The sequence below is a fragment of the Bubalus bubalis genome, chromosome 21 (assembly GCF_019923935.1).
Source record: "Bubalus bubalis isolate 160015118507 breed Murrah chromosome 21, NDDB_SH_1, whole genome shotgun sequence".
Taxonomy (NCBI): domain Eukaryota; kingdom Metazoa; phylum Chordata; class Mammalia; order Artiodactyla; family Bovidae; genus Bubalus; species Bubalus bubalis.
This window is the reverse complement of record NC_059177.1, coordinates 20865377-20879646: the sequence shown is the minus strand read 5'-3', so window position 1 is coordinate 20879646 and position 14270 is coordinate 20865377. Positions and strand designations below refer to the sequence as shown.

Below are 14270 nucleotides of genomic sequence, written 5' to 3'. Positions count from 1 at the left end.
CTAACTCTAAACCATGGTTCCAGGTTTTGGGAAGGGCTTTCTCTTCCTGACCCAGGAAAATAGCTTGCCTATCTGTTCAGTGGTTTAGAAAATTATTTTAAGAGAAGGCAGATTTATGATCGACTCTTTCAATGAAATTCTGTACATTGAGAATAAATATTTAATGGCATGAAAATACACCTAAGATAAATTAAGCAAAAAACAAAGCTGAAATATAGTTTTATAAAAATTTTTTATAACAATTATAGATAAGCATCTATTTTTCAGCTTTACTGAGATATAGTTGAGAGGAAACATATGTTTAAGGTGTAAAATGTGATTTTGATATATGTATTAAGGTCAGTTCATACATCCTTCATCTCATATAATTACCATTTTGTTGTTGTTATGGTGAGAATATGAAAACTCTACTGTCACGGCAACTTACAAGTATTCAGTACAGGATTGTTAACTCGAGTCACTATGCTGTACATTAGATACCTGTAACTTATTCATTTTATAACTGTAAGTTTGTACCCTTTGATCAGGAACTCCCAATTTCCCTCCCACTCCCCACTGGCATTCACCAGTCTACTCTCTACTTTAATGAGTCTGATGTTAGAAAATCCTATGTGTAAGCAAGATGATACCGTATTTGTCTTTCTCTGTCTGGTACATTTCACTTAACATAATGTCTTTAAGGTCTATTTATATATTTTGAGAAGGATACAAAGGAAATAATCTTGACTATTTTATACCCAAATGTTGGCAGGGGTTGTTACCAGCTTGTAGAATTACCTCTATTTCTCTCCAGGGGCAAGATTGGGAGGGCTGTAGTGTTTAGAGGTACAATTTTAAGGCAGTGACTTTCAAATTCCAGTTTCTATCAGTGGTGCCCTTTCTTCAAATCAAATAATGTGTGAAATGCCAGTGGGTGAGACAGATAAGAGTGGAACTGGTCTGCTCTGTCTCTTCTCCATTTCAATGAGATTTTTTTACTAGCCCCCTCCCTCCATTCCACTGCAGTTTTTTCCAGGCACCTTCTGGAAACAGTGGATTCTAGGGAACACAGTTTAAATGCCAACACCCTGGGGTGGAAGAGAGCAAGCCCTGGAGTTGGGTCGTGGAACAATTAACCTAAGACCAGCCATCTGTGTAATGAAAATCCAACCAGCCTGGGCTGTCTTCCCTCACGTATGCTGTGGTCACAACAGTTAGAGTATTAAATCAAAATATTAAACCAACGCCAAAGTATCCTTTACGGAAGAAGAGTATCTTTGTGCTGCTTAGGTGCCATGAAACTTTAATGTTGGAGTGGACAGATTCGAAGAGGCTTATGATCACAGACCTAGCAGGAAATTGTGTAGCTGTTATGCATGAGTGCAAACTCAGTCAGTCAGAAAGAGCTGATACAGAACTCATTGCCCAGGGAGAAGGAGAGGGGTCTTGTTTGAGCTTCTGAGAATCTATGTGGAAAGATTTTTTTTTTTTTTCCAGAGCTTTCAGTACAGCGACTGAGTTGTTTTCCAAGAACTCAGAGGTCCCCGAGGATGTACTTGTAGGGGACAAGGAAGATTGGTGGTCTCTGTACTCTGGGGGCTACCCCCAACTTTGAATAGATCAGTTATGTTTCCCTTTGGCATACTGGTATTTCATTAAATGTTTCATTCGAAAGGAGATCTGCTGCAGAGAAGTACAACTTTGGAAACTACTGCTTATCATACCCATCAGTGTGCTAACATTGGAGTGTTTAACCATCGGTTCAAGTGTTTATTTCTGTGTGCTCAAAATTAATAAATTTGAAATAGGAATTTTTTTCCATTAAAAGGAAAGGGAAAATTTTATGAATTAGTCTTTTGCCTTAGTTACAATCATTTATTTGCTGCCAGTCAACTAAGATATAATTATAGCTGTGTTTTCCTTGTTTTAATTAATATTTTAAAATAAATTATAGAAAGCTTGAAAAACATCAGTATGCATAAAGATGGAAAGAATTTATTCACAATCTCAGAACTAGAGAAAACTGCCACGAACATTATGGTATATTTCCTTCTAATCTCTTTTCTCTACACTTACGTATGTGATTAAGTATCTGGCATTGTAGTGTATATGATGTTTTATTTTCTGTTCCTTCTTAAAAAAAAATTTACATTATATTTTGAGCCTTTTCCCTGTCATTAAAAGCTCCGTGGTGTGAATGTACCATAATTTATTTTACTACTATGTTCTTTTTGGACATGTAGGTTGCTTTAAATTTTTTGCTCCTGTAAATGATGCAGGGTACCTATTTGTAAATAAATATTTAATAGTATCTCATATTTTCTCTCAGGTAGAGTTGTAGAAGTATGTTGTTGAGCAAAGAGTAGGAGGGAATACCCAAAGCTCTTCACATTCAGTGTCCAACTTCATGCCAACGTATCCTCCCATCTGTAGTGTGAATGGTTAATATAACTGCTTCTGCCTTAGCAGTGCATGTTAGCATTACTCTGTTTTTTTGCAATTTGATCCATTCATTTAAGAAATATTTACTAAGCACCTATTATGTTCCAGGGCCTATTCTGAAAAAAGTGGGTATGGTAGGAATAAGACAAAGTTGATTTCCTGGAATTTATATTCTAGGAGGGAAAGTGAAAGTGTTAGCTGCTCAGTCATGTCCAACTCTTTGTGACCCCATGGATGGTAGACCGCCAGGCTCCTCTGTCCAGGGAATTCTCCAGGCAAGAATGCTGGAGTGGAGACTGACAATAAACAAATGTAAATTGACACCCATAATCTAATAGGTTAAGAGGACTATTGCTAAGCTGCTCCTGGAGTGCACCTTGGCAGATGGTGTGGTGGGGGTCCCTGGTGAAATCTATCACCATGTAGCCCCAAGGCCCCTTTCAGACTCTTGGGCTGGCTGTACTCTACATTTGGACCATTTTATTCTATTTTGCAGCTAAGTATATTTGTTCACTAGCTTATTGTTTTTTCTTCTGCATAAACCCTTCAGAATTTGCACCTTTATCTTAGGTATCCATGTTAGTGAAGTATTTTCATTCTTTTACCATTTCAGTAACTGTCATAATTTATATACCACACATGTTTTTTGTTTTCAGGGAAACAAATAGATGCTGTATGGGAAGGGCATGTTTACTTGAGTGTTTTGCGTGCCTTTTTCTTCTTTGTTGTTCTTTCTTTCCAAGAAGCTAAGAAATAGAAAAGGAGCAGTAGTACCTTCATGCCACCTTTAGTGTCTGTCATGTGGTTAGAAAAGGAAAATGAGATTTCTGAAAATGCTGGGGGCTTCACGTCTTGTGTGTGTTAGTCACTCAGTTGTGTTCAACTCTTTGTGATCCTACGGACTGTAGCCCACCAGGCTCCTCTGTCCATGGGATTCTCCAGGCGAGAATACTGGAGTGGGTTGCCATTCCCTTCTCCAGGGGAATCTTCCCAACCCAGGAGTCAAGTCCAGGTCTCCTGCATTGGCAGATGGATTCTTTACCATCTGAGCCACGAGGGAAGCTCTCATGTCTTCAGGGTATGTATTTATCATGGTGTTAGAATGAAAAGACCTTCTCTTGAACTTGATAGTACTGAGAGATACTCCTGCTGTGTTAAGGGTGTGAAGGTAGATTCTGCAGGTGCTCTTGTGCAGGGCGGAGAGGCTGGTGTGTTCAGGAGCATACTGTGCAGCCTGCTGCACCCTAAATAGCTCTGTGGCCTTGGGCAAGTTACTTCATTTCCCTGGGCTCAGACTGTCCATTCTATAGATTCTGAAGATTAAGTGAGTTAGTAAATGTAAAGTGTTTAGAACTGTGTCTGGTCCATAAAAGATCTCAATAAATTTTGTTGGTATTGTTTAGTCGCTAAGTCCTGTCTGACTCTTTGTGACTCCATGCACTACAGTATGCCACGATCCTCTGTCCTCCACTATTTCCCAGAGTTTGCTCAAACTCATGTCCACTGAGTCGGTGACGCCATCCAACCTTCTCATCCTCTGTCTCCCTCTTCTCCTTTTGCCCTCACTCTTTCTTGACATCAGGGTCTTTTCTTATGAGTCGGCTCTTGGCATCAGGTGGCCAAAGTATTGGAGCTTCAGCATCAGCCCTTCTGATGAATATTTAGGATTGATTTCCTTTAGGCTTAATTGGTTTGATCTTGCAGTTCAAGGGACTCTTTTTTTTTTAATTTTATTTTATTTTTAAACTTTACAATATTGTATTGGTTTTGCCAAATATCGAAATGAATCTGCCACAGGTATACATGTGTTCCCCATCCTGAACCCTCTTCCCTCCTCCCTCCCCACACCATCCCTCTGGGTCGTCCCAGTGCACCAGCCCCAAGCATCCAGTATCGTGCATCAAACCTGGACTGGCGACTCGTTTCATACATGATAGTATCCATGTTTCAATGCCATTCTCCCAAATCTTCCCACCCTCTCCCTCTACCACAGAGTCCATAAGACTGCTCTATACATCAGTGTCTCTTTTGCTGTCTCGTATACAGGGTTATTGTTACCATCTTTAAGACTCTTCTCCCACTTCCCAATCCAAAAGCATCAGTTCTTCGGTGCTCAGCCTTCTTTATGGTCCAACTCTCACATCCATACAGTCAATTTTAGATAATATTAATAAGTATTATTATTATTTACTGTATCTGAGAACTACTCCCAGACCTTGATCCAATTAAACCATGGATTTGTATGACTTTTCTTACTCGGTTTTCCAGCTATGCACATTCATCTAATTCATCCAATAGCTTTGCTCTCAAACTTCGCAGATCTAATTTTTGTCTTTTCTTTGCTTTCTTAGCATCTTCACTGTCTCTTACCTTTAGGCTACAACAGTCTCCCCCTTCTCTTTCCTAACACAGTAAGTGCTCCACCAGACACTCAAAGCTTTGCTCAGCTCCCCTGGCTCAACACCCATGTAATGACCTCTATTATGGGTCATCTGTGGCCTCACAAAATATGCAGTTAGATCTGCTGAGAGAATCTCTTTTGATTGGTGCAGCTCACAGGGTCAGATGATGTTTCCTTCACCACACCTTTAGCCCCCTCCCCCAGGTCTCCAGTTTCCAGAGGCTGGGAACATTTTAAATAACATTGTCATTTAAGTTAATGAACTTTTGATCCTTGGGGGAAACTCTCCTTTAAATCATGCTTCTGAACATATTTTCTAGGTGTTTCTATTTATTTTTGCTTCCGTTCTGCTGACATACACATTCTGTGTTGGAGAATTGTCCTTGGACACGTGGGCAGGTTGAGTTGGCCCATGGACTGGTGCTTCTCACCTCGGCTATACTTTGGAATTATCTTGAGAAACTTAGAAAATATCGTTATTGGGTTCCCAATACCAAATATGGTGATTTAACTGATGCTGAAGCTGAAACTTCCACTATATAATCATAAGGGATTTGATTTAGGTCATACCTGTATGGTCCAGTGGTTTTCCCTACTTTCTTCAATTTAAGTCTGAATTTGGCAATAAGGAGTTCATGATCTGAGCCACAGTCGGCTCTTGGTCTTGTTTTTGCTGACTGTATAGAGCTTCTCCATCTTTGGCTGCAAAGAATATAATCAATCTGATTTCGGTGTTGACCATCTGGTGATATCCATGTGTAGAGTCTTCTCTTGTGTTGTTGGAAGAAGGTGTTTGTTATGACCAGTGCATTTTCTTGGCAAAATTCTATTAGTCTTTGCCCTGCTTCATTCCGTATTCCAAGGCCAAATTTGCCTGTTATTCCAGGTGTTTCTTGACTTCCTACTTTTGCATTCCAGTCCCCTATAATGAAAAGGACATCTTTTTTGGGTGTTAGTTCTAAAAGGTCTTGTAGGTCTTCATAGAACGGTTCAACTTCAGCTTCTTCAGCGTTACTGGTTGGGGCACAGACTTGCATTACTGTGATATTGAATGGTTTGCCTTGGAAACGAACAGAGATCATTCTGTCGTTTTTGAGATTGCATCCAAGTACTGCATTTCGGACTCTTTTGTTGACCATGATGGCTACTCCATTTCTTCTAAGGGATTCCTGCCCGCAGTAGTAGATATAATGGTCATCTGAGTTAAATTCACCCATTCCAGTCCATTTCAGTTTGCTGATTCCTAGAAAGTCAACATTCACTCTTGCCATCTCTTGTTTGACCACTTCCAATTTGCCTTGATTCATGGACCTGACATTCCAGGTTCCTATGCAATATTGCTCTTTACAGCATCAGATCTTGCTTCTATCACCAGTCACATCCACAGCTAGGTATTCTTTTTGCTTTGGCTCCATCCCTTCCTTCTTTCTGGAGTTATTTCTCCACTGATCTCCAGTAGCATATTGGGCACCTACTGACTTGGGGAGTTCCTCTTTGAGTGTCCTATCATTTTGCCTTTTCATACTGTTCATGGGGTTCTCAAGGCAAGAATACGGAAGTGGTTTGCCATTCCCTTCTCCAGTGGACAACATTCTGTCAGATCTCTCCACCATGACCCACCCATCTTGGGTTGCCCCACGGGCATGGCTTAGTTTCATTGAGTTAGACAAGGCTGTGGTCCTAGTGTGATTAGATTGACTAGTTTTCTGTGATTATGGTTTCAGTGTGTCTCCCCTCTGAAGCCCTCTTGCAACACCTACCATCTTACTTGGGTTTCTCTTACCTTGGGCATGGGGTATCTCTTCACGGCTACTCCAGAAAAGCGCAGCCCCTGCTCCTTACCTTGGACAAGGGGTATCTCCTCACTGCCTCCCTTCCTGACCTTCAAGGTGGGATAGCTCTTCTAGGCCCTCCTGCGCCCGCGCAGCCACGGCTCCTTGGACTTGGGGTTGGTCCTCCTGGTCACCGCCTCTGGCCTCGGGCATGGGGGCATGGGATAGCTCCTGACTATGCCGAAGCCTTTGACTGTGTGGATCACAATAAGCTGTGGAAAATTCTGAAAGAGATGGGAATACCAGATCACCTGATCTGCCTCTTGGGAAATTTGCATGCAGGTCAGGAAGCAACAGTTAGAACTGGACATGGAACAACAGACTGGTTCCAAATAGGAAAAGGAGTACGTCAAGGCTGTATATTGTCACCCTGCTTATTTAACTTCTATGCAGAGTACATCATGAGAAACGCTGGACTGGAAGAAACACAAGCTGGAATCCAGATGGCCGGGAGAAATATCAATAACCTCAGATATGCAGATGACACCACCCTCATGGCAGAAAGTGAAGAAAAACTAAAGAGCCTCTTGATGAAAGTGAAAGTGGAGAGTGAAAAAGTTGGCTTAAAGCTCAACATTCAGAAAACGAAGATCATGGCATCCAGTCCCATCACTTCATGGCAAATAGATGGGGAAACAGTGGAAACAGCGACAGACTTTATTTTTCTGGGCTTCAAAATCACTGCAGATGGTGACTGCAGCCATGAAATTAAAAGATGCTTACTCCTTGGAAGGAAAGTTATGACCAACCTAGATAACATATTCAAAAGCAGAGACATTACTTTGCCACCAAAGTTTCATCTAGTCAAGGCTATGGTTTTTCCTGTGGTCATGTATGGATGTGAGAGTTGGACTGTGAAGAAGGCTGAGTGCTGAAGAATTGATGCCTTTGAACTGTGGTGTTGGAGAAGACTCTTGAGAATCCCTTGGACTGCAAGGAGATCCAACCAGTCCATTCTGAAGGAGATCAGCCCTGGGATTTCTTTGGAAGGAATAATGCTAAAGCTGAAACTCCAGTACTTTGGCCACCTCATGTGCAGAGTTGACTCATTGGAAAAGACTCTGATGCTGGGAGGGATTGGGGGCAAGAGGAGAAGGGGACGACAGAGGATGAGATTGCTGGATGGCATCACTGACTCAATGGACATGAGTCTGGGTGAACTCTGGGAGTTGGTGATGGACAGGGAGGCCTGGCATGCTGTGATTCATGGGGTCACAAAGAGTCGGACACGACTGAGCAACGGAACTGAACTGAAGCTGAAACTCCAATGTTTTGGCCACCTGATGCGAAGAGCCAACTCATTGGAAAAGACCCTGTAGTTTTCTGTTTTCGTTTTTTTTTTTAACGTGCCTTCTAATGGATTCCAATACATGCTAAAATTTAACAACTACTAAACTTGAGTGTACGACCTGATCCTGGGGCCGTTTAACACTTTTCAGTTGGGCTTCCCAGGTAGCCCTAGTGGTAAAGAACCTGTCTGCCGGTGCAGAAGGTACAAGAGTTGTGGGTTCGATCCCTGGATTTGGAAGATTCCCTGGAGGAGGGCATGGCGATTCATTCCAGTATTCTTGCCTGGAGAATCCCATGGACAGAGGAGCCTGGTGGGCTACAGACCATGGGGTAACAAAGAGTCAGAGACAACTTATCAACTGAGCAAAAGCAAAAAAAAAAAAAAAAAAAGGGTCCCCTGTGCAGCCTGTATTGAGAACCATTGCAGTGGTTCTCTCTGGATGGCATAATCATAAGAGTTACCAGCTTTTAAAGATTAGTCGAGCTTTTGATAACAAAGGTTCTTCCTAAATAGAAATAATATTTTTCATCCATTTGTGAGCCCCTACATGTGCTAAGTTGAGTTACCCAATTGTCTCCAAATGAAGTTTTCAGCTTTCTAAGGCAGAATAGATTTTGCTATTGATCCCTGTGTCATCTTTTGGAAAATGGTCTATTATTGATAAAGTTTTGGCGTGGGATAGGGAGTTCAGTCTCTGGTTGCATTTCACCCAGTTCCTAAAGAAGCCTTTTTATATGAAAGACTCGACAGACGAGACTTGAAGTTAAATGTATTGATTTGCATATTGATTTCCTGTGAATCTTGAGGTTGCCACTGTATATCACACCCGACCAAAATCTGCTCTGTTTGGATAAGAAAGATAATTCAGACGGTTGGGTTTATTGCCCAGGCTGTTAAATTGCAAAATAAAATAAAAGTTGTCAACCATTTTCGTTTATGGCTGTTGGAAGAAAGGTTCAGATTAAAGTTAACATTGAAGAGGCTGAATGTTGACAGGCTGTATTTCTTTACCCTGGATTCAACAGTTCTGTTCATTTCTGAAACAGCCTCAGTTAATTCTGTAGCAGCGGTTGTCTACTGATCATATTTAGAATCCCCTGGTGGGTTTGTTAAAACACAGATCACTGGGCTCAAGAATTTCTGATTGAGCAGGTGGAAGATGGGACCTGAGACTTGGTGTCTAACAAGGTCCCAGGTGACATGGCTGCTCTATGGCTGGTGGAGCCGGGGGGTTGGGGGGAGGTGTGTGACATACTTTGAAAAGCACTGTTCTAAAGCATTTTGTATGAAATTTCATAGTACTTTATTCTATAGGAAATATCTGAGGGGAAAATGGTAAAATTTATCTTTATAAGGATTACCCAGGAGTGTGTTTCATCACAGGAAGTAGAAATATGCTAGAATAATTTAGAAATGTTTCCTCTACAAATTTGATGCGACCCTGATTCCATGTGTAGTGATGGGGCCCCAGAGTAGATACACAGAAAGCAGAGGTTTATCTGTCTCAGTGATTTGTGAGGCTTTTATGACCACACCACGTCCACGTACATAATGGGAATATTCTCTGAAATGCCTAATTCAAAGGGCAAATGCTTTTAGAAAATGACGTCAGTGTAGCAATGGGTCCACATGCTGCTGCTGCTGCTGAGTCACTTCAGTCGTGTCCGACTCTGTGCGACCCCATAGACGGCAGCCCACCAGGCTCCCCTGTCCCTGGGATTCTCCAGGCAAGAACACTGGAGTGGGTTGCCATTTCCTTCTCCAGTGCATGAAAGTGAAAAGTGAAAGTGAAGTCGCTCAGTCGTGTCCGACTCTTTGTGACCCCATGGACTGCAGCCTACCAGGCTCCTTCGCCCATGGGATTTTTCCAGGCAAGAGTACTGGAGTGGGGTGCCGTTGCCTTCTCCGGGGTCCACATGAGAGGACCTTTTTCAATCTCCTCCTATCATATCCCACATAGACTTATAACCCTTGGTTATAACTAAGTCCATTTTCTGGGTCCTTGGCATCTATAGCTAAAGCACCAGAAATTAAGTTGTAAACATTTCTGTTGCAACTGAATGGTTTCAATTTCTGGATGTCTAAGTATACCTTTACAATACCGTATATCACCTAATATGCAGCATTTGCCCAGACAAATTCTAAGTTACACATCTCCTTTAAGAGAGAGAGAGAGAAAAAGGGAAACCTTATACCCTACATTTGAAGTCCTAAGAGCCTACAAAGCAATGTACTACTGAAAGGAAATACACAGTACCCCCAGAACCTCTAGATCTTATTTTAGAGAAGGCAACTATCTATCATAAACATGCCTCTATTAAGCCTGAATTAGAGAAACACGAAGCCTAAAGTGAAGGCTTCTAATGAAGAGGCAGATTCATATAGTAAGTCCCCTACAAATGAACAAGTTCCATTCTAAGAGCACATTCATAAGTCCAATTTGTTCATAAGTCCAGTCTGTAAGTCCAACAAAGTTAGTCTAGGTTCCCAATTAACACAATCAGCTATGTAATACTGTACTGTAATATGTTTATAATGGTTTTATAATATATAATGCTGCTGCTACTGCTGCTAAGTCACTTCAGTTGTGTCCAACTCTGTACAACTCCATAGATGGCAGCCTACCAGGCTCCCCCATCCCAGACATTCTCCAGGCAATAACACTGGAGTGGGTTGCCATTGCCTTCTCCAATGCATGAAAGTGAAAAGTGAAAGGGAAATCACTCAGTCGTGTCTGACTCTTAGCAACCCCATGGACTGCAGCTTACCAGGGTCCTCTGTCCATGGGATTTTCCAGATATAATAACACAAACAATATGCAGATAAAAAAATAAAGACAAAATATAAAGAAAACATTTTAATCTTATAGTAGTACAGTACCTTGAGAAGTACAGTAGAGTACAGTCAAACAGCTGGCATAGAGGGGCACATTCGAGCCTGAAAAATTTGCAACTTGAAGGTTCCTATGTAAGGCACTTAAGACATATCCCGCTTGCTACAGGATAATTCTGCATGGGCCTTTCTTGTGTCTGCATGTTTCTCTAGGGCTATCCTTTGAACTTAACTGTTTCAGATAAACATTTCAAGGATGTTTGTATGGTGAACAGCTTTGGAAGATCGAGGTAGATGCACCCCCTCCCCACCTCCACTCTTGAACAAAGGTTAGGTATACATACTGCTCCATACCCTGCTATCCATACTATAAAAGATCTGTGTTCCCTAAGGTCAGTAATCTTATCCTGAAGTGCAACCTACTGCCTCGGCAGGTGTCACCAGACCCTCTTCACATCACCCTGTTGGCATTGCAGCTTTGGGAAATGGTGCAAAAATGCTAACACTTTGGCCATTGCTCTTTCTGTGAGTAATCAGCTGTCCTTTGCCCATGACTTTGGAGTCCTGTGTCTTCCATTCAGCATCCACAAAACTGGGGCAGGTTGACTGTGTTAATTTAGATCTGGGGAAAAATAACAGAGCATTCATGATTTTTTAAAATTTATTTTTAATTGGATACTTGCTTTACAGTGATGTGTTGTACATCAACATGAATCAGCCATAGGTATACGTACGTCCTCCTGGCTTTGGAACCTGCCTTCCACCTCCCTTCCCATCCCACCCCTCTAGGTTGTCACAGAGCTCCGTGTTTGAGCTCCCCGATTCATACAGCAAATTCCCACTGGCTATCTCTTTTACATACGGTAACATACATATTTCAATGCCACTCTCTTAATTCACCCCACCCTCTCCTTTCCCAACTGTGTCCACAGTCTGTTCTCTACGTCTGTGTCTCCATTGCTGTCCTGCAAACAGGTTCATCAATACCATCTTTCTAGATTCCATATATATGTGTAAATATATGATATTTGTTTTCCTCTTTCTAACTTACTTCACTCTATAATAGGCTCTAGGTTCATCTACCTCATTAGAACTGACTCAAATGCATTCCTTTTTATGGCTGAGTAATATTACACTGCATATATGTACCATAATTTCTTTATCCATTCATCTGTAGATGAACATCTAGGTTGCTTCTAGTTATTGTAAATAGTGCTGCAATGAACGTTGGGGTATGTGTGTCTTTTGAAGTTATGGTTTTCTCAAGGTATATGCCCAGTAGTGGGATTGTTGAGACCATTCATGATTCTTGACACTGCTTTCCCTCATCTCAGTATCCAGCACAGTTTGCTCCTTTATGACATGCTATCTTGGAAATTATTCTTTTCCTTCTGAGCAGTTATTTTTGTATTTGTATCTTCTGTACTTTCATCAGTATGAGTATTTGGTATATATTCATCTTCTCCACTATACTTACTGAAACCAGGATTATGTACTTAGTTTTAATTTATTTTGTTCATGTTTGAAATTTTAGTGCCCTGCAGAAAGCCTGGCACATGGTCAGAAATTAACAAAATTTAGTGACTGATGGAAGGAATGGAGATTTCATTGGTTAGTTTTTTGCGCAAGTTGGATTTCCTGGGAAAAAGACTCTGAGAAAGAGGAAAAAAAATGCAGAAAGTCTAATGGGATAACCTGTGGAATGTTAGGAGAAGAAAGCAAGACTGGATAAAAGGATTCATTCTCAAGAAATTCCCATTCATTCCAACAGGGAACTTCCTTCCGAGTTGTCCTGAGTTGAGGCAAGTAGCCAAGACCTTTAGAAGCCCTCATTGACCATCTGTTGGATGCAGGCTAACCTGGTTAGGGGTGCAACCATAGATGAGGTCATTTTCAAAAAGGACTGATGTTGAGGGCTATATTCGGGTGGTATTCCAACATCTGGGTTAATAACTGAAAGGTGCTTTGGGAGGCATATCACACAGTACACCCCTGTGACCTTCAGTATGTTTATGTTCTTGGTACAAGAGTCAATGAGGGATGGTCTTTCTCTTACTATAGCTTTCTGTGGCTCCAGTGAGCAGTTTGGAGTGGGGAGTATGGTATCTCATTCATGCAAACTTTTAAGAAGCTTACCCTGTTTCCTATGGAATGTGAAATGACACACACGTACTAAAAAGGCTTGGTGGAGGTTGATAGAATAATCTATTTAAGAACCATGTGATTCAAGTACCTGAAGTGTCAGAATGCCTAACATGGCTCCTGACATTAGGCATTACTGACACTGAAGACCGCTCTCACGTGCATGAGTTTTTGACATAAAGGAAGAAGAACTTGAGTATTCTGTTTTAAAATTTTCAACATATTTATTTTTAAAAAATGTTTGGCTGTGCTGGGTCTTCATTGCTGTGTCATTGTGGTGACTTTTCTTATTGAAGAACAAAGACTGTAGGGCGAGAGGGCTCAGTTGTTGTGGCTCCTGGGCTCTAGACCTCAAGCTCAGTAGTTGTGATGCCTGGGCTTAGTTGCTCCTTGGCCCGTGGGATCTTCCTGGATGAGGGATCAAACTCCTGTCTCCTGCATCGGCAGGAGGATTCTTTAGTCCTGAGTCACCAGAGAAGCACTTGAGCATCCATTTCTTATTCCTCCTTCCCACACTCTCTGTGCTTCAAATGCCTTGAAATCTACATACAATACCTGGCTTTTTTTTTTTTTTCCCTACATTTCAGTTCAGTTCAGTTCAGATGCTCAGTCACGTCTGACTCTTTGCGACCCATGGACCACAGCACACCAGGCCTCTCTGTCCATCACCAACTCCTAGAGTTTACCCAAACTCATGTCCATCGAGTCGGTAATGCCATCCAACCATCTCATCCTCTGTTGTCCCCTTCTCCTCCTGCCCTCAATCTTTCCCAGCATCAGGGTCTTTTCAAATGAGTCAGCTCTTCGCATCAGGTGGCCAAAGTATTGGAGTTTTCAGCTTCAACATCAGTCCCTCCAATGAACACTCAGGACTGATCCCCTTTAGGATGGACTGATTGGACCTCCTTGCAGTCCAAGCGACTCTCATGAGTCTTCTCCAACACCACAGTTCAAAAGCATCAATTCTTCAGCGCTCAGCCTTCTTCACAGTCCAACTCTCACACCCATACATGACCACTGGAAAAACCATAGCCTTGACTAGATGGACCTTTGTTGGCAAAGTAATGTCTCTGCTTTTGAATATGCTATCAAGGTTGGTCATAACTTTCCTTCCAAGGGGTAAGCATCTTTTAATTTCATGGCTGCAATCACCATCTGCAGTGATTCTGGAGCCCCCCAAAATAAAGTCAGCCACTATTTACATTGTTTCCCCATCTATTTACCATGAAGTGATGGGACCAGATGCCATGATCTTAGTGTTCTTAATGTTAAGCTTTAAGCCAACTTTTTAACTCTCCTCTTTCACTTTCATCAAGAGGCTCTTTAGTTCTTCTTCACTTTCTGCCATAAG

The 14270-nt window shown here is 41.7% G+C and overlaps 1 protein-coding gene across 30 annotated transcripts in view; it reads left to right on the top strand.

The window, feature by feature from the left end:
- LOC123330947 overlaps positions 1-14270 on the top strand; it is a 419147-nt gene that overhangs the window by 118847 nt on the left and 286030 nt on the right. The window contains exon 4 of one of the 30 annotated variants that reach the window (XR_006547273.1): positions 1477-2288. The exons of the other annotated variants lie outside the window; for them this stretch is intronic. The gene's annotated coding sequence lies outside the window, so the exon portion shown is untranslated. Of the gene's footprint in view, positions 1-1476; positions 2289-14270 lie in introns of those variants that run through there. 30 annotated transcript variants of the gene reach the window in all.